The 25147-nt window shown below is 43.6% G+C and overlaps 1 long non-coding RNA gene across 2 annotated transcripts in view; it reads right to left on the reverse strand.

Annotated features, from left to right (window-relative positions):
* LOC128766859 (uncharacterized) overlaps positions 1–25147 on the reverse strand; it is a 37613-nt gene that overhangs the window by 3422 nt on the left and 9044 nt on the right. For both annotated transcript variants that reach the window (XR_008416029.1, XR_008416028.1), the window contains exons 2-3: positions 22717–22795; positions 10120–11484 (exon numbers count right to left, since the gene is read on the reverse strand). This is a non-coding gene — a long non-coding RNA (uncharacterized LOC128766859). The remainder of the gene's footprint in view (positions 1–10119; positions 11485–22716; positions 22796–25147) is intronic.

The raw sequence follows: 25147 nt of genomic DNA on the forward strand, positions 1-25147 counted from the left end.
GACAGTGATGGCGAGTGACGGTTGGGTCCGGTGATGCAGGCGGACAGTTTAATGAAGATGCTCGGCCCGTGAACGTACAAGCTCGCCGACACGTCGTATGATATGTGTTGTATATGGTGTAAAACACGGCGTGAGAATGAGTCGAGCAGCTCGGTGTGTGACCCATGAAGGAATAAGTGGAGGAGTGAGAATGGAGAGCGGATGCCATGCAATTGCTCAGGTTTTGGTCGGCACGGATTTATGTCTTTTTGAAAGAACCAACAACAATTGTTTTTCCCACAATTAAATCACTAAAAAAATCACTATATTTTAAAATGAATTAGACAAACCTACAATGTAACAATAATAAACAACACTGGATAGAAAACACCGCAACTTTTAAAGTAAAATAGCTGAATAGAAAATGCAAAGTGTGTTATATAAAATAAATAACTTCATTCCCCTTTCAATGAACAATGAACAGGTCAAACCTACAATGTGGACTTCACTCATCACTTGTTAAAATACTGGAATGTTGCCTTATACCTGGACAGACTGCTCGTCTTGACAACACAACACAAACAACAAACTCCATGAGCGTTGGTTTTGCCCGAGGTCCGCGAAGTTCTCACTTTCTCAAAGCTTTTCTCCAAGTTTCTCTGACAGTTAATGTCTGAGGTTTATAACATCGCTGGACCATTAACCTCTTGAGACCTGAGCTTTTTGTCGGGGTGTATTTTAAAAAAAATCTCCACACTGTCTGGAAAAGAAAGAAACTAACAAGTAATGTCATCCTTGTATGTCGATAGAACCACGATACGAACCATGATCATCTTCATTGCTATATAGTATATATGTGTCACGTATTACATGTAGCCTTCTATAGACTTACGCATACTAGTTTCTATCTGAAGGACAGAACTTGACATTTTTCTCTTAAAATTCAAACATCGAAGCTGCATTTTCCCCAAAATGTTGGGAGAGTGTCAGGTTCGAGAATTCCTCTTCAAGTTCAGTGAGTAACCAAGCCTCCAACATTCCTTTTTCAAACAACCCCCTTCAGAATACCTCGCCAATATAATGGCAAACATCCAATCGGCGTTTGAAGAAACCTCTATTTCTCTACTGTGACTCAGTGTCTTATGCAACAGGACCAGTTGGGAGTTCAGTGCGGCGTCCAAACAAAGACATGGAGTCCCATCATTAAAAAAACATGTCATTGGATAAGGCCGGGGCAGGATCGCGCATTTTTCCCTCCTGCTAATAAGTGACCGTGACTGAGTGTTGGGCTGAATAAGAGGCTGGAGATGCCTCCCGAAAGAGTGGCGCACTACATCCCAAAGGGACCCACCCCTCGCAGAGGGGAGCATTTAAAGCTTTGTTGCTGAGTTAACACAGCTTTTTAAAACACCTTTTTATGGACTCAAATCGCAGCTGCTGGAGTTAAAAAAAAGGATGACCGAACAATGACCAGCTACGTTTCTGAGAGAAAAATAAAACTTCACAGTACCTGAATGCCACAGCATCAGGTCACTGTACCGTCCCTCATATGCCCTGCACACACTTTCGCCCAGAGGACTACAGGCATCCTACTGCTGAAACAATGGGTTTGTTTGCGTGTGTGTGTGTGTGTGAGTGTGTGTGCGTCCGTGCGTATGTGTGTGGGTGTGTGTGCCAAACACTGTCCTGGACGGTGAGCCTGGACTGGCTATTTGGTCTCAATGGGCATTCAGAATGACAGCGAAATGAAAAACAATGAAGTCCAGGAGAGTCAAGTACACAAAGGAGCTGCTTATGTGTGTGTATGAGAATATTTCCATGAGAGTGTGGGGCTTCAGACGAGAGCACCATCAAAGATGAAAACGCACACATGCCACCTCTTCTCTCCTGTACTCATCCCGTCTTGCTGTGCACATGCAGCAAGGACCCCAATCCGGCTGCCTCCCGCACGCCTGATGAAAAGCAAGGAAGGAAATCTCAGGGGGTGGAGAGTCCCGGGGACAAAAATGAATTGCGCACCCCTAAAATAAGCAGAGCAGGGGGTAAACCGCGACAGCTATGTTGCAGATTTTATGCTGCAGGAGCAAGAGGACTGCACCCGATCCAGCCGTGGTAGGGGTCTGCTTTGAGTCCCTCTGAATGGATTTACATGATGTTTCCACGACCGCCACTCACAAGGACAAGGTTTTCCGGCTGCTTTGCTCGAAGCGTAGAAACCACAGCAATATGTGTTTTTGCTTGGGCAAGCGCGGATTACACAAATATATTCACATTTGATTGATGTAATTCATATTTAATATCTTAGAAGATGATGTTATCATAGTGACTATTATTATACATATTCACCGGTGACTTAAAAAGATACATCCATATTTTATTTAAATATTAATGAACAAAAAACACAGTATGAATTAACAAAATCCAAATACCAGAAAGAAAGACAGAAAAAACAAACGACTAGCATAATATTAATAAAGTACGAGGAGGATAATGTGAAAGCACTAATAAATAATCTCTTGCCACAAGAGCTGCCGAGTTAATATTTCGTAAGCATAGACTATAAAGGCATCTTAAATCTGCGCTATAAGACACTGTACGGAAAATGTTATATTTCTCTCCAGAGATAAACTCGACACACAGTACATTGTGGTTGAGCGATTTCAAAAATACACTGAAAATACACGACCTTATTTCAGCCAAAGATTTTATTAGCAGATAAAATGGCCATATTTTCCTGAAACAAATTTACAGGATGGGATTCCAGTGACCTTTTAATCAAATAGATGGGGATGTAAAGGAGAGCGTGGCCTGTAGGGTCCGGTCCGGCTGGTCAGGGAGCCACTTTCATTTGGGAAGTAAAGGCAAGGGAAGCTACAGATGAAGCACGGTGATAAACCTCTTGCAGATTCAGTCAGCCAGCCAAACCATACTGTCAGATCAGCGCCTGAGGAGCGGTAGAGGGGGAAACTGAGGCAGTGAAGAGGGGTAGAGAGCAAAACACGAGTGAAAAGGGTCAGCAGGGAGGAAGCCAGACCCCAGAAGCCAGGGATTCTGTGTGCAGTGCATTTTTATTTCTGTGTATATGTGTGTGTGTGTGTGTGTCAACCCCAGCTGGGAAGACATTTACTTGACATGCTGATAGGGATTTAAGCAGTGGGTGGGTGGTGTGTCTGAACAAGGTGAGTGAATGAGCAAAGAAAGGGAGCTGGTAGGGATTGGCGGACGATAGTAGGAGGGGGTGATGAGGACTGGCGAAAGGGGGTGGGGACGGCATCAGACCAGAGGGGAACTGCCATTACTAAGCTTGATTTCAACTTCAGCTGCGACGATTAGGAGAATGTGGAGCAGAAATGAGGAGGAAAACAGGCTGTGAAAGAAGCTGGTTGGAGGAGTATGCTCCAGGCGATGAAGGGGAAAAGGGGAGTCGTCTATTGAGGTGATGAGGAAAAGCGCTTCTTTCGTTCAGACAGTCTAATGAAGCATAAGTCCACACTGAAGAATGGAAGCAAAATACTGCGGGCTGGGTTGGCCCTGTGTCTTCATCCGTTCCTCCAGTTCCCTCCTGCAGTACCTCCTCTTAAAGGGCTTACACTGTTTATATCAAAGTGGAAAGTGCACATGCTACGATTTGATGAAATGGAAGTCATACAGAAGCAATAAAAAGGATTGCTATTGACAAAAGGCTTTCATCAAGAAAATGAAAAGCCATTCAAATTAGCAAATGGGCGAAACCGAGAATAGTTTTCCAAAAGGTCTGGGAAGAGAATTTTCAAAGGCGTCAGAGCAGGTGCATGAGATGAACAACATGTTTCTGTTTGAGGGGTGCACATAAAATGAACCCAGAGCCGACATGTTATATTACAGGAGGCAGCAGACTGAGACAGACAAGGGGGGCTGTCAAAGTGTCTGACTGGGTTTGACTGTGGACGGCTGGTGGTGTTTGACCGGGGGGGGCGGAATGGGGTGGGGGACGGCTCGGCTGCAGGACTGATTTCTGGCTCGATTTGGCGCGGGGCCTGCTGGAGACTGGCCAGGGGCCGGCGGAGGAGGGGGTGGGGTTCCCCTGCTTCTTAGTTCAAGTCGTCCCTGGAGCGAAGCAATAAGAAGCAGCTTATAAAATCAGCAAACACAGACAGTCAGCTAGCCGGGGATGATCGGCAGACGCTCCGCAGCGACCCACGCCCACTCCTCCTGACCTTGACCCCTGGGGTCTGTCCATGAGCCCGTTTATGAATGGAAGTCAGTGCAGCTGGGGTGTCTGGCCGTGAACTACACACAACCCCCCAGCTCTCCTCAGGCTCCTCGTCACCTAATCATTAAACAGGTTCCCACGGTGTAGGACTCAGCTGGTGTCTGGATCCATAGAGCATCATAACTTTCTCAAGAAAGAGAATTTGAAATGTCTTACGGTGGGAAACGTCTCTCACTCATGGACCATGCAACTTGTATAGAGCATGGCGCTACATCTGTGCTCAGCATAATGCCATCTTTAGTGTACCTGACCACTTAGTAGGTAGCAGCAACGGTTCAACATAGTTGCTTATGAACTCTTTAAATGGCTCCCTGCCACACCTCACACTTCTCTAACAACTGTAGGAAGCGGAGACATTAGGCTTTTTTCCCTTGTAATTGTGAGCAACATCATTGCTTTACATTGCAATATTGCTTTATATATAAACAGAAACACTATATGAGGAACATTTTTGGATTAAAAAATGACCTCTAAATATCTAATTTTGCCTATTTTTAAAAATATTTTTGACAGCATTTGAGAGGTAATGCAGAATCCCAAAATATTCTGCCAACTGTAAAGTGGAACTCTGGCGTTTTGTTTCATTTTTTCGGAGATGACTACATTTCTGGCAGCCTCTGAATGATGCTGATAGCGAGCACACACTATCTCATAACTGTGTCTCAACGTATGTGCGCTCATACGCGTCATGCATGGGGGTTCAAAGCAGTCAGACTTCACATTTTCATTACAGCCAAATCTCAGGTCTGTGCCACACCAACATGGCCTTTTGCAGGCGGGCAGGCAGTTTAATCACACGTACAGCACTACTCCATTTTCATTTCCTTTTCATGCAGCCTCCATTCCCGTCCGCCTTCATAATTCTCCCCTCAGAGCTGTCGGGGTGTTTGCTGCCTGTTGAAATGACATAATCAGTGACTTGGATAAATGCATGACTGTTTTTCTTCGAGTCCATAATCACACTTGGGGCTCAGTGTGGAAACCGAGGAGTTACTTCTTAAGGGCGCTAGTTTCACATTTCTTTCCTGACAGGGGAGTAAGTTTGGTTTTCTAAAACGAGCAAGGGGCGAGAGCAGCATCGAAACAACTGACTTACACCTTCTTTGTATTGTTGTGTTGTATCATAAATGTGTTCACAGGTGACCATCGTTTCCAATCGTGTCATTCACCGAATGTCTGAGAACAACTAGTCCATTCGTTCCAAAGCAGGAGAAATAACAGTGTGTGGATGGAAATGAGTGATGGCGGCAAATGCTTTCAGCAACTATTACTTGAGCGTGTGGGATGCATTTAATCAATACCGAAGCTAATAAAAAGAGGAGAACAGTCAGAATTAGGATGGAGCCGGACCACACCAGCCTCTAGGATTGGCTCCAAAGAAAGACGTTGCTTTGACCATTTTCCACAATTGTTGAAATGAATGGCTCATTTTTGTTGAAGTAAAGGCGAACCATTTCCTTGTATTTGTTCGATATTTGCAAAGCCTGCTACCTTTCGGTTGTTGGCAGTTTCTTCCATTTAATAATAATATAAAAAAAAGGGACATGACCAACCATTCCAGTTGAGCTTGAGGCAAGCCGGACAACATATCGAATGTTCTCCCTGAGCTTGCGTGGGTTTCCTCTTGTGGCATGCCAGTTTCCTACTGCTTTCCAAAAACACATTCAGGTTAACTGATAATTCTACATTGTCTCTCTGTGCCCTGGGATGGACTGGAAAAGTGTTTAGGGTGTCCCCTGCCTCCTGCCCGATGAACAGCGGGATTAGCTCCGGCATCCCTGGAGTGCCAGGAGGACGGTAACGGCGGTTGGATTTATTCATATCAACATTGATTTAATGTTTTTCAGTTGCAGTCACTGTTCTATTTGGAAGAGAATAATTCTGTTTAACTCCTTGCTTGCATCACATCTGCATGACGCTGTGAAAAAAATGGCGCCACCAAGATCAGAAAATCACCCACACTGACAAAAGTTTGGAAATAAAGATCTGTCAAAGAAGAATGATTGGTGCACTGGATAAATACATCTACATTCAGAGGGCTAAATACGGATGGTGACTCCAGAAGATAAAGCTTAAGATGAAAACGTTCTTTTGGGGTACAGCTCTCAACACAAATGTCATTTAAATATCTTTGAAAATGTTTCAGTACAGAACATGACTTCCTGTCTGTTGGGTGGTCAATAGCTATAAAATGAACTTCCATTTCAACGTTATTTGTGCGACGGTCGCCTTCTCCCATCTTATGCAGCTGCGTAGAAACACACATGGCTGTCACTTTCATTAACATAAAAGCTTTCTGCAGGAGACAGCGCTGCCTTTATTGGCTGTAAGTGACTGTCAATGGACACATTAATAACGTCATGTCATAGTCACATGTTCCTATGGTGTTTGAGCGACGTTGACAGTCATCAAAACAACGCACTTACTTGCTTGTGGTTTTACTTGGTGTTACATCAGTGAACATTCATCAGATAAACCCATGTCAATTTTAAAGACTGACCTTGGCATTGTAACTTGTCCCTTGCTTGGACTTAGCAATAATTGGTTAATGAAGATATACTTTAAATCTATTTATTTATTTGCATTTTTTAATCCTAAAAGTGACAAACGTGCAACCATATTTTGTGTCTGTGTTGGCAAAGAAAATAAGAATCTTAAGTGGTTACATTTAAAATGATTTCAAGCAGCATTGCTGAAATCCTCTGTTCTTAACTCTTTGTGCATCTCAAGGTGGCGTGTTCATTTGTGTTTCTGTCTGGGCTCAAAGAACAGATGAGGGATTCTTGACTGACTTCTTGACAGACATTTTTCTTCACAGAATGATCAGATACGACTTCAGGCGTGCTCCAGTCAGTGTGGGCTCCTGACAACGTCTTGCTCTCCTCTGCCGACGCTTCATCACTGTCCCTTTGGGCTCGATTAAAAATATATTGACAGAGTTTACTTTTAGATTTAAAACTCAACCACTCTGCCACCAGACAGATTCTTGCAAAGCTAGACAAAAAAAGGAAATGGAAATGGTTGACTGTTGAAGGCCAAAACATGAAATTGTCTATATGATAATGAACCATTAAGAAACTATGAATAAAAGAAACATTTGCCTGGCACAATAGTAATAATGCTGAAAATATTTTGGATATTTACTTCGGCCTTATCGACACAATGTTAGTACATGTATCTTATCAAAATATTAAACACTGTGTGTGTTTTGCAGCTGTTGTGATTGGCCTGCACAGTTATCAATGCCAGTCAGGTTTGGCAATTTTTTTTTTTTTGATTGAACGTATCCATTGATTTTAGTGTGTTTACACTGCATGGGGAATTAAAAAAAAGAAAACTGAAGAATAAGTCAGATGGAAAAAAAAAAATATTTAGCATTTCGTAAGAAGTCAAGCTTACACCACAAATATTGTGTGACTTTGTTCTCATGAAACTGAGAACATTTGAGCTCCATTATCACGTGGCAATGGTGAAGACGGTGGGAGGACCCTTTATGAAATATATATATCAAAGGATGTCGGAATTTGTTGGACCAAAAGCCAGTGATAGGTTAATCACACAATAAAAAATATTCACATTCACAGCAATGTTCATCAATCTATCAGCACTGATAGATTTAGGATTAAAATATGTTCACAGGGAACATGAGCCCGGCTCCTATTTTGTCGTTGACATGTTCCGGTGTTTCAAAGGAGCCAACGGTTGGTTGTAAAACTATTATTTCATCGATCTCATGGTGGTGATGACTGTTATTATTATTATTATTATTATTATTAGTAGTAGTAGTAGTGTCAAAAGTATTTAAAGTGGTGAACATTTTCATGCTGAATTTCAATTTTGAGGTGTATTTCCATCCATCACAAAACATTCGGACCTCAGCTGATGCGGATGACAAACAACTAGTCCTCGCAGCCGATGATTTCCAGGTTGCAGGCAATTAAGAGAAGCTCTTTCTAATAAATTGAAAAGACAGGTGAAAGTGGCAGCGGCAGTTGACAATGAAGTGGGCGACTGTACAGCACAACCCTGAGCCGGAGACACAGAAACACACACACGTCCCTGAACGACAGCGACAACGGAGGACCCATCAGGACAGCTAAGACCACATTAAGACTATAAAGCACAAATACATCTCCTGCTCCACGTACACAGCCTGACTCCCGCTGCTCCCGCACTGATACCGCTGATCCCCCCGCGCTTTGACAAGGCGTAATAAAGCCTGTATGAAGCGCTGCATTGTGTGGGGAGAACACAATGTTGCATGCTGAGTGCTGTGAGAAGGGCGTACACCGGTGGGTCCCACGGCGCAGCAGCACACCAGGGCCTATAGCTGAGGAGTGCTGAGCATGCTAATGAGGTCATTATGTTATGCCGCTCCCTCAGTCCCGCTTTGCTTTACAGTGTGGGCTTGTCAGACGAGGAAGGGGCACCCTGGTAACGCAGCCAACCACAGATGTCACATATGGCACAATGAGACCACTGGAAATGAGTCAGGCGGAGACAGACAGGGTGACGCTCCATATTTCAGCCGCCATCAAAAGCAAAAAGACGGCATCAGCGATTTGCATGTGGAATAAGGTGAGCGTGAAGATATAAGTGCGCACCAGCGCCGGCCACATTCATTTGCTAATTGTTCCCGCTGAGTATTTAATCAGCGGCCGCGCAGGACTCTCTTTCCTTTTCATCCGTTTACGCTTCGGCTTTTATTTACGTTCGGGAAAAAAAAAAAAAAGTCTTGACGGGGTGAAGTATCAAGCGCATGCAAATGCAATTACACAACATTTGCATAACCGTTTACAATTAGGAAGCAGATGGCAAACAGCGGGCATTGTGAGGAAAGGCCAAGCGCCATCTTGGCTGAGGAAGACAGCTGGCAGACAGGAATCAGCCATTTTGTGAACACGGGTTTGCTGCCAGGCTGAGGCGCGGAGAGGCGCCAGTCCCCGTGTGCACCCGGAGATTGGCAAGGCGGATTCGTTGGCTTTAAATACCCAGCGTGGTAGAAGCAGCGGCAGCTAACTCAGTGACAGTGTGATCACAGCTTCGGTTGAGGGCTGCCACAGGAGATCAGCAACAAAACAGTGTTTGTGTTCCACTTTACACAAAAACACATATTCAGCTGTGAGCCGGGATGCATTCTCATCACAACGCTGGCATCAGGAGGGATTGTTGCTGCTTTTGTTACCGCTCTTTCGCCACAGCGAAGAGTTTGGGCCAACAGAGGTCTGGATTCATATAAAATGGTTCACTTTGCTATTTCACCTGTTCAGCTTCCCCACGCCCAACTATTACTTGTATTCTTAATGTCCTTTTTACTAACAATTTCCTCTGCATTTCAATGAGGCACCCGGACTTATTTCGACGAACGATTACATGGATAAGTGAAATTCTGCGGCAGTATCGGTTATAAATCTAGCCAAACATAATCGGGATCAGGTGGGATTTCTCCTTAAAGTTCTCACATCAGCACTGTATTGCAGTGGCTGCAAAAACAGTTTGGACTGGCACAGTGTTCAGACAGACTTGGCAAGACAACAACTGGAAGCCCCAAAAGCAGCACACTTTCAGAAAGTAAGCAAGGGAATCAGAGGAGAAATAGTAAAAACTAGAAGAATCTGTTTCTAGTATTTAAAAGTTGACGTTTGAAAGAAGAAAAGGGCATTAACATCGCTGATATTCATTCTCCAGTAAATGTATCATCTTTCTCCTTTTGTTTTGCGCTACAGCTTGATGTTTGGAGGCTCACTTCCGTCGACTTACATGAAGAGACGCTTGTTAAACCGTAAAAAAAAAAAATCGGGCAGTTTAAACATACCCTCCTATATTTAGAAAATTGAATTTCCAGGTGCATCACACACTCTAACAGCTAAACAAGCGTGCACACTCACCGACTGTAGATTTCCTTGTGTCCACTGAAGTGTCTTGGAGCCGCCAGCCATAGTGTCCCCTCAAGTTGACCAGGAGTTTAGGTGCAGTTCAGGTGTCTCGTGCACAGTCTTCTTTTCTTTTGATGACTTTCAGATTAGCAATGTTGCGGGACTGTTTTTCCTGGACGGCCTTCAAAAGATGTTGCCAAAAACATAGTGTCCCATTATGTGAAGGACACATGAAAAAAGTCACAGACTGGAAGCTGGCAGCCAACAGGTACAACGGCTGGCCTTTCTGACTCTCACTCAATTAGCCAGCGTTCATTTCTGCTGCTGCATTGGGATTTGCTCTGGACAGCCGTAAGTGGACTTCTGGTGCTGTATCCACACACAGAGGCACATACTTTCCACCTCATCCACCTAATAGATCAATACTGCACTTCCATATCCTCTGATGGGAGCTGCTTCAGTGAAGGTGAGAAAAATCGGAGGCAAAAAAGACAGCGCTGTGCGATAAACTGGATGAGAGAAAAAGTTCACATTGTCCTTTCATCTTGGCTCAAGAGATCTCGAGAAAATATTGCACTAAGTGCCAGAACGTGGGTCTGGGCAGAAGCTTCCTGTGTATGAATCCTGATTTAAACGGTGAGGTTGACTGAGTAATGAGAAAAAGTAGCGTGGATGAATCAGAACCTTTGATGCCCATTCTTCTACCAATTCGCTTTCACTCTCAGTGTCTCTCTGACAAACTTTTATCAAGAGGTGTTGAACGAAGCAAAAACTCCCTCCGGCTGAACCACACACACACACTTTTCCGTCTTTTCCTTTCTCTTTGACACACACATGTGCATGTTCTGACTAACACACACAGAGTGTGGGGCGGTTGCAGGGTTATGGCCGTGGCCCAGGCTGGTGCTGAAATTGCAGGAGGAAGATAGAAAGAATGATGGAGATGGAAGCTGGAGCTGTGGTGTTGGTTGGTCCCTGGGCTCCAAGGCCTGCAGGCAGTGCTGGGCAACCCCTGCTAGCCTCTCTCCTCCATATTGATTTCTGCTGCCCCGCGCTGCTCCGATCTGCTGTGGATGCTCCTAGCCGGCGGGGATGAGAGCTCAGCTAACCATCATCACCTGCCTCTATCCTGGCTTGGCTGGCCCAGTCTGCCAACTCTGCCGCAGCTTTCTGGCCCCTACCGGCTGCTTGGGACCCTTGAATGCGGCGCCTGGGCCAAGGGAGGACGGCAGCCAGAGAGCCCGTGGCAATGCACAGCTGTCTTCACCTGCTCTCAGTTCACTCGCTTCCAACAACCTCCTCGAACTCCTTCCATCCTTCTCTCTTTACATCTTTCCACCCACTCTGCTTCTTCAGAGTTTCGTCCTCCTCCGATCCCTGCATTACAGACACAACCAGAGAAAGAGGGAAGAGACACACGTTAATCTAAACTTTTGCCACTTTGAAAGTTAAGCCTGTACGTTGAGCAGAGCTGCTGAGGATGGCGGCTTTTTCAGTGACCTGGCTGAAATGAGGGAAGTTCGACAGTCAAACTACACAAATAACACAGAAATAAATTATTCCATTCAATATTCACTTTTTGATTATGTTGGAATCTTACAAAAATGAGCCCTTACAGATGTCTCCGAGTTATATCGGGTCATATATAGGATCCCCTTCTCTGTTTCACTCATAGTGTGAAGGAATGGAGATATTTTGGCGGCACTCTATAGAAACTGTGATGGAGAAAACATCTAAGCTTTTGTGTCATCTAAAAATATTCAGATGGCCTCAGTGGGCCTCTTCTCATGATAATAGCATTTCTTTGAGGAATCTTGGGCCTATTGTGTTCCTCAACTGAGAAACAGCCATGGCCAAATTCAACCCCCCTACTGCTCTTTGCCACAACTGAACCAACAACACAGACTAGCCTCACCAAGGCCACCACGCAGCCTTCTGTCCACCTCTCTGCAGGCTTGAAAAAGTTGCTAAACTCAAACCCACAGGCCGCCTGCCAAGGGAATAGAGAAGTAAAGTGCTTGAGTTTAGAGTTGGTGGGGTGGCAAGCCTTTGGAGGAGTGGTTGTAGAAAAGGGTGTTTCACTGTTGGCACAAGGAAGGAAAGTCCGGGGAGGGGGCTGGTTGAGTTAGGAGGACGAGGACAGGGACTGGGGGGAGCTGTGTCTCAGACACAATAATACTATTCATTGAGCTCAGACATGGGTGTTAACTCCCCTCTGACCAAGTACAATGGAGCTCTGCAGCGTTCAGGCAGCTTTGGTGATATTGTTAGTTCAGAGCAGCGTTCAGTCTGCTGCAGGAAAGAGTGGCTGTATTGTAGCCGTCAGGCAGGATAGATGGAAGAGGGTTTGAGAGGTGAAAAGCAAAGAAAAAGAGAACAGCCATGTTTGTCTTTCTGCCAGTTGTGAGAAAAAAAAAGTGAGGGACCATTGTTTTTCAAGAAATTCAAGAGTTCCTTCAGCATGATGTTTTCTGTTGATGCCAAAATTTGTTCTGTCATTTGGGTAAAGTGATAAATTGTGGAACAGCCATGATGGCAGTAATGGAATCCATTTTTTCTGTGGTCAATGGGTATTAGCTTGCTGCAAAATGTAGACTCACTTCACTGGCGATAAGTTCTGTTATCACCAATTTGGATCTCATTGTTGGTCATTTTTTAATCTTCAGATAATGACGTAATAAATGTTTTTGCGCAACAACAGAAATGTGGCAAAAACATGTGCAGAAACAATTTCCAGGTCAATAAGAATGGGATGACTTGAATACATTAATAAACAGTGTATGTTTGAGAGCGATAGTTATGTACTTCTATTAACATATTTAAACATCGCTCGGACTCCAGTTGCCACACTTCAGGAATGTTTTAATGATGATATGATGCTATTACTCTTGCTGCACCGAACTGTACCTGCTTTTATGAGGAGCACTTTGTTTGTTTCCCCCCTGGTAAACTATGACCACCTGTTCCCATAGCAACCTCAGATACTTGTTCCTGAGCACTTGTGTATACCAGAGTGTGTGCATGCAAGTGTGTCTGTGTGCTTAAAAGAGGAGATAGAGATTTGGACTCAGGCAGCGTGATGTTGAAAGAGCCGGTATGTGGCAGGGTCTGTTCCTGTTGTTGATTGGCTGGGAAACACATCGAAACAATGTGGTGTAGGAATGTTGTGGTCCGGCAGTTAGAACACAACTGGCGGAAAGGTAAGGGATATGGACGCGCTGTGATGCGATGCTCTCCGGCAGGCAGGGGCAGGGCCAGGGCACAGCGCTCCTCAGGGGGCTAATGCCCTGCAGAGGTGGCTGGGGTAGTGAGGGTACTGCCCTTTGTCCCCAGTGGGAGGATTACACTGGTTTACCAGCACGGACAATGTACCCCCCTCCAGGGATGGGAGGACCAACCTGCTCTCTACCAATGATAGGGGCAGTCAACTGATCACTAACTTAATTACGGGCAGAGAAAGTAGCCAGGAAGAAGAAGAGAGGAGGCAGAGGCCGTGCCCTCCGATAGGAGGAGGCATCAAGTCAGAAAGCGAGCAACGGAGGGGTGAGGAGGTTTCTTTAGTGCAGGATTAGAGGAGAAAGATGAAAGGATCAGTAGAGGGGAAAACTTGGCCGAAGGATGCAAGACAATGTGAAAAGAAAAAGCTTAAGAACACTGGGCACGACTGATATTCTACTGCCGTCTCACTGTCTCCCATCTTAAAAACACCACCTAAAGGGCACTCAAATATGTGTCTGGTAACCACATAACTTTGTGTTCACTTGAATACAGCGTCTGCGTAACAGTTGACTAATGGATGACACCGACAATACAAGCAGGTGAGGTAGAGCTGTGGTCAGTGAAGTGAGTCAGAATGCGACGGAGGGAGGAGCCTAAGTCATAGCAAAATGAAAAGCGCTGTCCGCTCATTGACACCAATGCAAATCTGCTCATTTAATTACTGGGGACTTAAATGGAGGATATTCGAGGGACAGTTAGCAAAGCAGCACAGTCTGCAACAGTTAACAACCGGGATTTGGCTGTGCTGCTGATTGAACATGCCAAATCCCATTTGTCGAAGGGCTGTTTGTGTTTGTATCGACACTCTGTCACCTTGTGGCTGTGCAAAAGGAGACCTCGATATGTGTGCGGATGTATGTGTGAAATCCTGGCGGGCAGGCAACGGGACACGTGTGTCGCTTGAGGGGTGCGTTAAGCTGCACTGGTCTCAACTTTTTTCTTTTTTTTTTAACATCGATTTCAATCCTTTCATACTTTCATTTTCTTGGTATCCACAGCATCCCCTCTTTACAGAAAATAGCAACAAAAAGTGCCTTTCCTGACACTTTCCTCAAGCGAATTCCTCGATTCCTCAAGTCCCTCATGGTGAAAGCTGCCAGAGAGGAATGCTCACTAGCTCTTCGAATTTTATTGATCTTGAGAGCGGGTCGACCAGGGAGTTGGCGCGCTTCCTCTCTCTATCACTTCTCCCTTCGTCTCAGCCTCATCCCCACATCACAACTTTTTCCAATGTCCACACTCCACTCGTTTCCCGCCTCAGCTTCATTTATCAAGGTGAAAGAACTGTTATGAAAAAAGGAAAAAGGGTCGCCTAGATGATATCTGACTTCATGAAAGAAACCCCCTCAGGCCTCTCCACCAGAGGAAGATGCTCTTTGCTTGACCCAAGTCAACACAGCCAAACACACACTGTGACAGGGACACATTGGCGCCAGCAACAGCCTACAAAAGCTCATTTTCAGACACAGCTAAATGAAACTGGGCTTAAAGAGGCAAACATTGCAGGGTACATTTGGAAGAAATATTCCACCGTTTTCAACCCAAAAGTAGGATGAACATTAATTCCCTTCACAAGACGGCACTTCTGTCAGTCACTAATACAGTATTTATAGATTACTGGCAAACCCACATATACACCATTAAAAGCCAGAAAGGCAGTTGTCTTACTGCATTTTATGCTTTGGATAAGTAGTGGAGGTAAGGGCTCCACTGTTGTTGTAGATACTCCCCAAAAGCACATTCACACACATACAGATCTGCACATTTTCTAACATGGATGAAAAACGTACTTTGATGCAAAGAAATATTTAGCATATTTATCACTAAAACAATTGTTGCCGTCTTTGTTGTGATGCTTGCTGGTATTCAAATGATCATTTTTTATAAGTCTCCCTGTGTTCATTGTGTTGTGTTGCAGACATAACTCCCAAGAGGGCAACACATGCACTAAATGCTACAGGCTGAAAACTGAAGTGGACATCAACTTATGTAAACTGATACTTCATCTTGATATGCATGGTATTCTAAACCAGTGACGACTTGTGTGTTTGTTACAAACAACGCAGTGAAAGTTTTTGCAACAGATGCCAAATCCCTGATCCATCCACTGGACGGTCTGAACCTTTTACTGCTCCCCCTTGTAATATGATAATAGCAGCATGGAAAAAAAAGTGATTACAATGCTACAAGACCTGTAGATTCTAATTCATTTCACCAGCGACTGAGTAGTTTCTTTAATTCTGGCCTTTTAGGGAGCGCGGACACTATTGTCCCTGTTTGTAAAAGGACTGAAAATGGCTCTACACGTGGAGTACATCCTGTCTTCCATTGTTGCTGCTTCCACTCTCCCCTATAAAGGCCTGCCTGCACTCCAGGCTACGACAGGAAGGCAAATACACACAGCAGCCCACTGCCGAGCCATACCTTCCCCTCCCTTTGTGCTCCGTAATTGCCACAATGCATCTTCTCGTTCAGCTAATTAAGTGAGTCTTTCCTATTGTCTCCCAGTGTACTATCACCACTTCACACAGCCAGAGAGAAAGAGAGATATAACAGCATGTGATAAAGTGAGAAAAGAGACACGGACGAAGGAGTGCAAATAAAAGGGAGGGTGATTGACAAAAACACATATCATTGTCCTGATGGATGTTTACCTCCTCAAAAAGCCATCCGTAGTCGACCAGGTCACAACAGCATGCTGGGGTTGTTAGTGAGTTTTGGATAAAGATTTATGAAGGGAACCAAAACCTTGAGCTCCGAACTAACACGGATCTGTGTCTGTACGCACTGAGTTAGTGTTGAAAACACTGCTGCTTGTACGTACCCGAAAACCAGTTCAAACATGGATAAACAACCAAAAATGCTCAGTTCATTTTTGTCAGGAAATGTTATGAAAGACCTCAGTAACACTGAAATGTGTAGTCTTACATTCAGTCTTCATATTGACGAGAGCTTAAGTATAATGACATTGTAATAATGTTATTATAATGACATAACAATAATGTATATTTACACCCTCACACACAATTTTTGTATTATTCTCTGATTATTAGACAAACCTATAAGCACATATTTAAAGTATGGCTGAGACAGAAAATTATATTCAATTGATGCAAACAACACAAGTCAATCACGTACAACATTGTCAGTGCACCAATTCGAAGTGCACCTTACTTTATGATGTGATGTCATAACCCAAACATCCACGATAGAGGACACTAAAAGAGACTGCCATGAAGAAGTGTTGCAGCAGAGAGTTGGCTCATGACTGGAGCACTTCCACTCAGATGTTTGTGTAAAGAGTCAACTTAAATTTGATCATTCTGGCTTCAAATATTAAAACTAGGAAATGATAAAACTTCAAATTAATTTGATCCTTTAATCCCAAACTCTAATTTATAGACCATCTAGGGTTACATCTTCTTGTTGCTGGATAAAATGAGATCATACAGCGTGAATGAAAGTGTGTTGGTGGAATAAGCCAGAATCTTGTCTACTTCGATCGGCTCCAGCCCCCGACGACCCTCTTGAGAATAAGCAATGGAAGATAGATGAAAGAGCGACTTTCTGCCATTGCAAACTTCGGACGTTGCTTCATCGGTACACATTTGCAGAATAAAGAGAAGTCAGATGGCTGCTTTGTCTCCTCTGTTCTTTAAATCTTTGCTGTTGGAGCTCTTTGTGAGTCAGAGCAAAGAGTGCGGATGAGCTCAGACTGAATTATTAGACGACACATTCATCTAAATTCCACTTCTCCGACGGGTTGCTAAGAGTCTAACCACCCCCTTCGTCTCCCACTGTCACTGCCACCCTGAAACATAGACGCGCTCCATGCTCAAGTCCACTTGCTGACCTCTCGGGCCAGACGTTCAACACAGTACACCAAAACCCCCCAAGTGTCAACTCAGCTAAAGCTCTATAACCCCGTTTCTACACCCTTCCCACACTAAGGCCCTTGTCCAGACCATGACAGACACAGACAGACTAGTGGGGTGACATCTCGGTGAAGAGAGGGCGATGAGGAGGAAGGGGGCTCCCTGCCTGGCTGCCCCCATCACCCACACAATGCAGCAGGGCATCTGGCACTGCCGGAGATACCGGCTGGGGAGGGGTCAGGACAAAGCATTTACATCGCCTTCTTTTGGAATATGATTATACTTAGTAAATCTTGACTGGTGTGTGCTGGGAAGATGAAGGACGATGTACAGTTATGGGTCCCGCGGTGACAACGGTGCTTTGTTGACCTTGAAACTTCAACCACTTGATAGTGTTCACCAGATGTGACTACTGTAAAGTTTTTTAGCGTGATGCGTGGGAAAATCAATGTTTCTCTAAAATCAATATGGTCCTTTTATATGAAATATTGTAGGTATTTATATTCATTTCTGAAATGTTCCACTACAATCTTTGTAGATACAAGAAAAAACAACTGGCAATGTTTCAAATTTGTAGTGTGTGGAACATTTTTTACCTTCAACAAAGGTCAAAAATGTTGGGATAAAGCTTTTTGGTTGACTTGGACTCTGAGAAAGCAGGTGAGTACTCTCTTTTACACAGTATTCTTTTAGCAAAAAAACACACACACATGTTTGTTCACCACCAATCTGACAACAATTAAATGAATCATGGCGGCGTGGCCATAAAATTTCCTGTGGCAGCCCCCTCCCCTGTCTGAGGGGCTGTCGCCTCATTGCGTTCAGACCTGTGTGTTTGTGTGTGTGCATACATAAAATAAATGAGCTGTGTATGCATTGTGCGAGTCCACAGGCCAAGTGTATATATTAGAAATGTGACTTGACCCTGGCGGGCTGAGGCAGGGTCTCTGCATCGCACTGGGCGTGGGAAAAAGGGGAGACCTCTTTTCACAGCCGCTCCGGCCGTTGCATTGAACCACTGAAGACCCCCGCCATCGCCACCCCCAAACTTGGCTCTGTCGCTAATGCCCCCAGACTCCCTCCTTTCCCCATCCCATTCACCGTGCAGCCCGCCGGCTTTCAGCGCACCCCTTACCCTCCCTCCTTGTCACCCTTCTGCATCCCGTTAACTTTCCAGCAGCCGGGGCGCGTCGAGAAAAACAAGCATCAACCTAACAGTCGCCTCTGAAATAAGAGGATTCACTTTATTAGATAAAAGATTTTCCTTCCACTCTTCTGTCTTTCACATTACTCCTCCAGCAAACCACATTCATTTATGTGAACATACTGGGAGCCCACCCCACCCCCCCATGAAAGTGCATTCATTCCAGGAGATTTATTTCCTATCAGGCTACATAATGCATCGGCTAGAATTTGAACAAACTTTTACGAAGACTCTGGCAGTTCGATTTATGCATACAAATCCTAGAAGCCCACTAAAACGAAAATGCCAACAACAGGCTGTTAAAGAGGTGATTGCTAACTTTGAGAAGCCACGGGTGGCTGGCAGGGAGTTGGTGTTTTGCCATTTAAGATAACAGACTCCTGATTGGGCTTTCAGTCACTCTGTTTAAATGTTTAAATTGTTTCATTTGTTTCTGATACAGGCACTAATCTGACAATGCAGCCATGCAAAAGCCTCCCAGGAATATAATCTCCACTTCACTTCCATACACACGATATTTCAAGTTGAAATAATGTGCAGAAAAGCCCCCAACTGATTCTCAGGAGCAGCTCTAGCTCGCTGTGGAGCCACCCTGCTGTTGCACCCAGGCGTGTGGGGGAAATGTTGAGAGGCAGCTAGGGGGCAGCAGGAGGGAGCTTGAGGCGCTGGTGGTGAGGGGGGGGGAAATGTACCCAAGTACCTGAAAGAACTCCATCTCTCCTGGCCAACATGCCATGACGATGTGCAGTAGTAGTCGAATTGGTTTCTTTGGGGTGGTCAAACTAGAAAGCTGATGGAAAGATGAGCCCATATGGTGATGGAAGCTGGAGAACGAATTTCAGTTTGTCGTTCAACAGTTCTGTTTCTTTTTTTAATTGAATCTTTTACAGTAATATTCTGATGCACAACAAACAACAACAAAAAACATCCAATTGTAAAGATAAACCCAGATAATAAAAAAACTATTATCTTGCTTGATACCCAACACACACACAAACTAAAATCCTGGTTCACTTTTACATCACTGGCAAATAACATTTTTCTTATTTCAAATTCTAACACACCCATAGCCCTGCAGTAACGACAATAACAATAAAGGGGGAAAATTACACACACACACACACGAATATATTATATGAGTATATACTTTGTGTTCCTGTCATGAATTACTTCTATTATAATGATAGAGAGGCACCTTTAACCAAATAGTTATTCACGTAGAATGCATGATGAGAAGCAAACAAGCTAGTCAAGTGAGTGTACAAAAATGTTTGGAGGTGCTCAGATCAGTGTGAAACCTAGAGGCGGATTAAGGAAGAAAATCAGATGATGACACTTTATTTTATTTTATTTTAGAAACAGTGGTAGCAGTATGCCAGTATTTCATTACGTACCAAGTATATCGTGGCACTGCAGAAGACACAGTGGCAGACTAAACTGAAACGATAAGATTAAATGGAAAAATGCAATATAACAGTTAATAATCTCCAAAGAAAAATCATATTTTTACCAAATTATCGTGAAGACTGTACGGTGACCTTGAGTGTAAGCAAGCCGCCGTTAATAAAATGTAGTAATATGCAGTACACATTATAGCCATTTAATAGCCATTTAACTTGTCACATGTCACAAGTCAAGGCACTAACCAATTCATTGCAATATTTAAGTTATTATTGGAGTGTTTGTGTTAATTGAGATGCGCACGACGAAGGCAGAGAAGCTGTGTTTTTTTAAATGGACTTGTGCAGGTAACTGTGGTCCTCTGTGTGCGCGGGGATCTGCCCTAATGCATGGGGGTGAAGGTCATGGAGGCAAGGGAAAGTAAAGAAATGACCAAGTGCTGGTAAGGTTCTGTAAAGGCACAGATTACTTCTTCCCTCTTCTCAATTCTTTCCATATACATGAGAGTGCCCAGCTGTGAAAGCAGCATCCCTCTGCCCACACTTTCTATATGAACAATAGTAACAAATGCACATACCATATACAGGTCCTGTAAGGGCAAACCCAAGTATCAATGCAGACGCATGTATGCTGGCTGAAATCGCTGTTATGAATACAAAGAGGGTGTGAATGGTGTCACTCCTGGATTGATGTGTCTCTCCATCAAATTTAGCCCGTAGCTATGCCTCCACTTCTAAAGCCTGCATCCAACTGAAGCCTGTTTGCATTGATTTATCCAGTTTGTGGATATGATATTGACTAAGCAGACCGACAGCCCTCATCAAGTTGGAGCAGTGTGATGGAGGTGTAAGAGGTGGTTTAATTCTATGGAGGAGGATGGCCAGCGGCTGTGAAATCTCCTCTGATCTTCTCTTGTCTGATTCTCAAGCGAGAACACCTCCTCTAGGGGGAGATGCTCATATAGAACTAGGCCAATGTCACAGAATACTCATCTAACCCTGAAGGGAGGGGGAGGAGAAAAAAAATCACTTCTCCTCTGCGTCCCCGATGACAGACCTCAATCACTTCACCTCCCTCTCCGTTCTATTGCTCAACTTTGTTCTCTGCAGGTGGTGGAAGACGAACAGCCTCGGCCGCTTTTATAGCCTTGATGAGCTTTTAGAGCAGCGCAGCAAATCTTTTGACATGTCATTCAACATTTGAGACGGAAGATGAAATGAATTTTGTCGTGACATGGCAACATATTAACGCTGCGTACTGTGTGAGATCGCTAGGCTTACATGCAAATGATTCATGCAAAGTAACTGATGGCATGGATAAATGATGAGGCGGTACTTTTATATTCTCCTAAAGGCAGTCGGCTTGGAGAAATACGAGAGAGTAACTGTCTACAGATTACTTTCCTATTTACTGTTAATAATCCGCAGTTATGGTGCTGTTTTGTGGACTATTCCTGGGTAAAATATAGTACAGTAGAATGTAATAAAACATACACTTTCACTTTTCCATAACTTGGTAAACTGTATAATTTATCATGTCATCCCAATGACCACTGTACGCATGATATGAAGTTGTGGGCTGTTACAACGACAGGGCTTGGATATATTTAATTAATAAAATATTTTTAATGCTTATTTCTTTTTTTGGCTCACAAAAGTAAAACATACACAGACATTTTAATCTGACTGACTTCAGTTCTTAGGCAGCAGAGGTTTCTGCTTTCTTTATTTGTACACGCAATAAAAGCTGACAGGAAAGAAACTATTTTTGAATCTTTAAAATCCATTCAGGCTATTCTATCAACAATTGCATTAGAGCAATAGTGTATGTTGTCCATGAGGAATAGAATGCGTGAGAGATGGAGACCGAAATCTTTCACGGAGAGATTTTCCTTTTTAGATGTTATCTGGAAACATTTTCCTCTTTACACAAATGTTCACCAGGGAGCATGCATATTGAAGTCAGGGTTCCAAGAAGGAGGAGGGGGAATCGAGAGACTTGCAGGAGTGGGAGACTCGAACCACCCTGGTAGCATATTCCACATGATCACACATCATTAGCAGCACCAGACTGCCGCACCTTGCATTTAAATCAATGTATTAAAACACGGGTTACATAAGTGTCCACCCAGCTTCTTACTGGTTCAAACCAGATGAGCAAGCTGTCGAGTGAGAGGCAAGACAGCGACGACACAGCCAGAAAATACAACCAATCGTCCAATTGTTTCATTATGTTTAACAGTGTTGAGATCTCCAAGATGCTGCACAGATTCAGACAGCAGTGTAATTAAATAAATATCATATATGAACGTGAAACACAGCCACCTCAGTCGCCATTTAGATCCTATTAAACAGCAGTAAACTGAAGCGAATCGATGATCAGCGATTTGACAGCGACCTGTTTTCATGTTCGTGCCATTTTACAAAGCTGATCTGAAGTTTCTCAACACCTAAAGGAAAAGCATATTTGTATTGATCCAGTCAAGCAAAAAGATGATGTGTTCATCAAGGTCAAGATTGTTGTTGTATTTGAAAATGTGTTTTCTGAAAGTTTCTTCATCCCAGTTGCATTTTGATCTTGAACTTTTCATTCGTTGAAACATTCAGCCAGTCATCTTATTATCCATCCTTTTCATGCTGAGTCTTAAACGGATTACCCTCTTTTTGTTCGCTGCCATAATATTTATTAGTTGAATGATGCTATTAGAAATATGAAACTGATAGCGTCCTTATCATTTAACAACAGTGACACCACAGCAACGACGATTACTATTTTTTTTTTTGTCAAACCTGAGGAACTAAAGAACAGAATGCTCTAGTCACAGTCAGCGTTTGAAGGCGTGAAACTCACCGATGAGATGACGTCAGTTGGTGACAAGCGTGGTTCATATGCAGACGGCTGATCCTGAGGGCTGGACCTCTGTGGGTACCTGCAGGGAAGACAGAGTCAAATATGAGTTTATATTTTTATGATTGTAATAACACAGTGAAGCAAGTTTGAGCTGTTTTGTTGCATCAACACGGCTTTTAACAATTTAAGATTCAATAAATGATCAACAATGGAATAAAGAACTGAACCAGCTTACAAATGCAAACTTTCAGTGAGTTTTTCTTCATTGTTTGTTATTATGATTGTTTGACAAGGTTTCACTCTATTGATAAACTGTTCAGAATTAATCACCTTTTTTGTTTTTAACTCACGTTTTGGCCTAAATTGTATGTTTTCAAGTTTTTTATTATTATTATTCAGTTTGAACTAACACTTTGAACAAACTCTTCCTTTTCCAACAATGACCTGGATGACACACACACATGCGCGCGCACACACACACCAAACAATTATTCAGAAGGCTCGCAAATCTACATCCACTGAAACCTTACGTCCTTTATGCGTCTAAAGCCTGCTCGTCAGTCTTTCAATTTTCCCCTTTATCACGCATGCATTGGTCAGAAGCTGTTGCTAGGCTACCATACCCAGAATTCACAAGTTCAGAGAAAAGGTTTATCCAGGACTTAAGGTGAAATGACAATAGGAATATGATAATACTGCGGAACGTGTCGAACAACACGGAAGAAAATGCACAAATCGCCGCAATTTACAGTTTCACTTATTTCATTTCATACAGCAGAGAAAAAGCTGCGGCAGAGATAATCACGCAAAAAAAATGAGCCTCCACATCATGTTATGAATAAGCACCATGTTCGGTAAACACCATCGCGCTGTGTATTGTGCGCTACAGGGAAAAATATACAATGGCACCACATTAAGTGTGGAGCAATTTGAGCCGAGAATCTCACTTAAACAGGGAGGTAAAATGTGCACTCACACACAATCCAATGTGTGACAAAAACAAGATAACATCTGAGGGATGACAGCGTGGAAATGCAGTGGGGATCCAGCTCAGGAATAATGGCTTTGCGTGTTCAAAAAAAAACAAAACACTTTTTTTAAAAGAATCAGGCAAAGAGTGAATATTTTCTTAAAAGTCAGACTAATTATTTCCACTTTGTTCAATATGTTAACTTGTGTATTCATGTCAAGGTGGAACAACAGACACACAATGTTAAAGGACAAGACAATGGCAGGAGTAATGTGGCAGGTGCCGGAGGACTAGACAAGACTAGACCTGACTAGACTGCACTCCATCTGGTGTGGTTGAGGGCCTCCCCCTGATGGTGGAGAGGGCCCAGACAGACACATATTAATGTGGGAAAAATCCAACGTCTAGCCACCCTCTCAGTCGCTCGCCAGACTGAATTTCAATCTGAAAAGGCTCTCACCATATCCTCCATTCATTACCCTTCAACAATGCATTCATTTCCACTGCAACTGGCTCTCGTGTCAGTGTGGCACACATGACCGTCATCACCAGAAATGGGAAAATTCTGTTTAATATATGTGCAGGTAATTTTGCTGCCCTTTGAATGTAAAACAGAATGTGTGTGTTCAGCATCATTTTAAATTCATAGTCAAGTGCACTGCACAGTGACATGGTAAGACAGTGGAAAAAATTAAGGTAAAACATAAGTATCCGTTTTGTTCCCCCAACATATGCATACGTCTCACACGAACACCATCGCTGTACTAAAATTATAACTGTAATCTGTATTCAAGGATGTGGGCAGTGGGACTCCAATTTAGTTTAAAAGTACAATAGCTTCCCCTCTTGTCCGTCATTGTCTCAGCCTGCAGTTTATATTTGAGTACGAACAGAACAGAGAAGTCGTGTTGCAAGTATATGCGGAAGTCAGACAGTAATATAAACACTGAATGGCCCCTTACAATAATAACCAAGCTAAACTGGTGCACGGTGCATTGAACCATCGCTCCAAACCGCAGTGGCTCTGTACTTGGACATATCTGGCTTGTTTAAAATTCCAGAAGCTCCAGTACAACCTTTCAGTCAGTCAAGCCTTGACAAGACAGGAGCTCCTCTTCGACTCAGATAGAGACGAAATGACAGGCAACATCCTTCCCAATAATCTCTCATCCAAAATCTCTTCATGCTTTTGCGGCTGGACATGATCTCAGGATGACACACCGCTGACAAATGCGGTGTGTTGACACCAAAGCCTTCCTCGTCATGCGTGGATATGTGAGAAATATTGCTGCGAGGTCGCAAACAGAATGAGACTGCAAAGCTTTTCATCAGACAGAGTGGCTTAAGATGCAACACATTTGTTATAATGGGTCGTCTGGAGAGACACTCCTGTGTTAATAAGAGCATCAGTCAAACAAATCCAGGGATCTGGGAAGATCGCCACTTCAGAGCAGGGCCACA

This window comes from Synchiropus splendidus, chromosome 1 (assembly GCF_027744825.2).
Source record: "Synchiropus splendidus isolate RoL2022-P1 chromosome 1, RoL_Sspl_1.0, whole genome shotgun sequence".
Classification (NCBI taxonomy): domain Eukaryota; kingdom Metazoa; phylum Chordata; class Actinopteri; order Syngnathiformes; family Callionymidae; genus Synchiropus; species Synchiropus splendidus.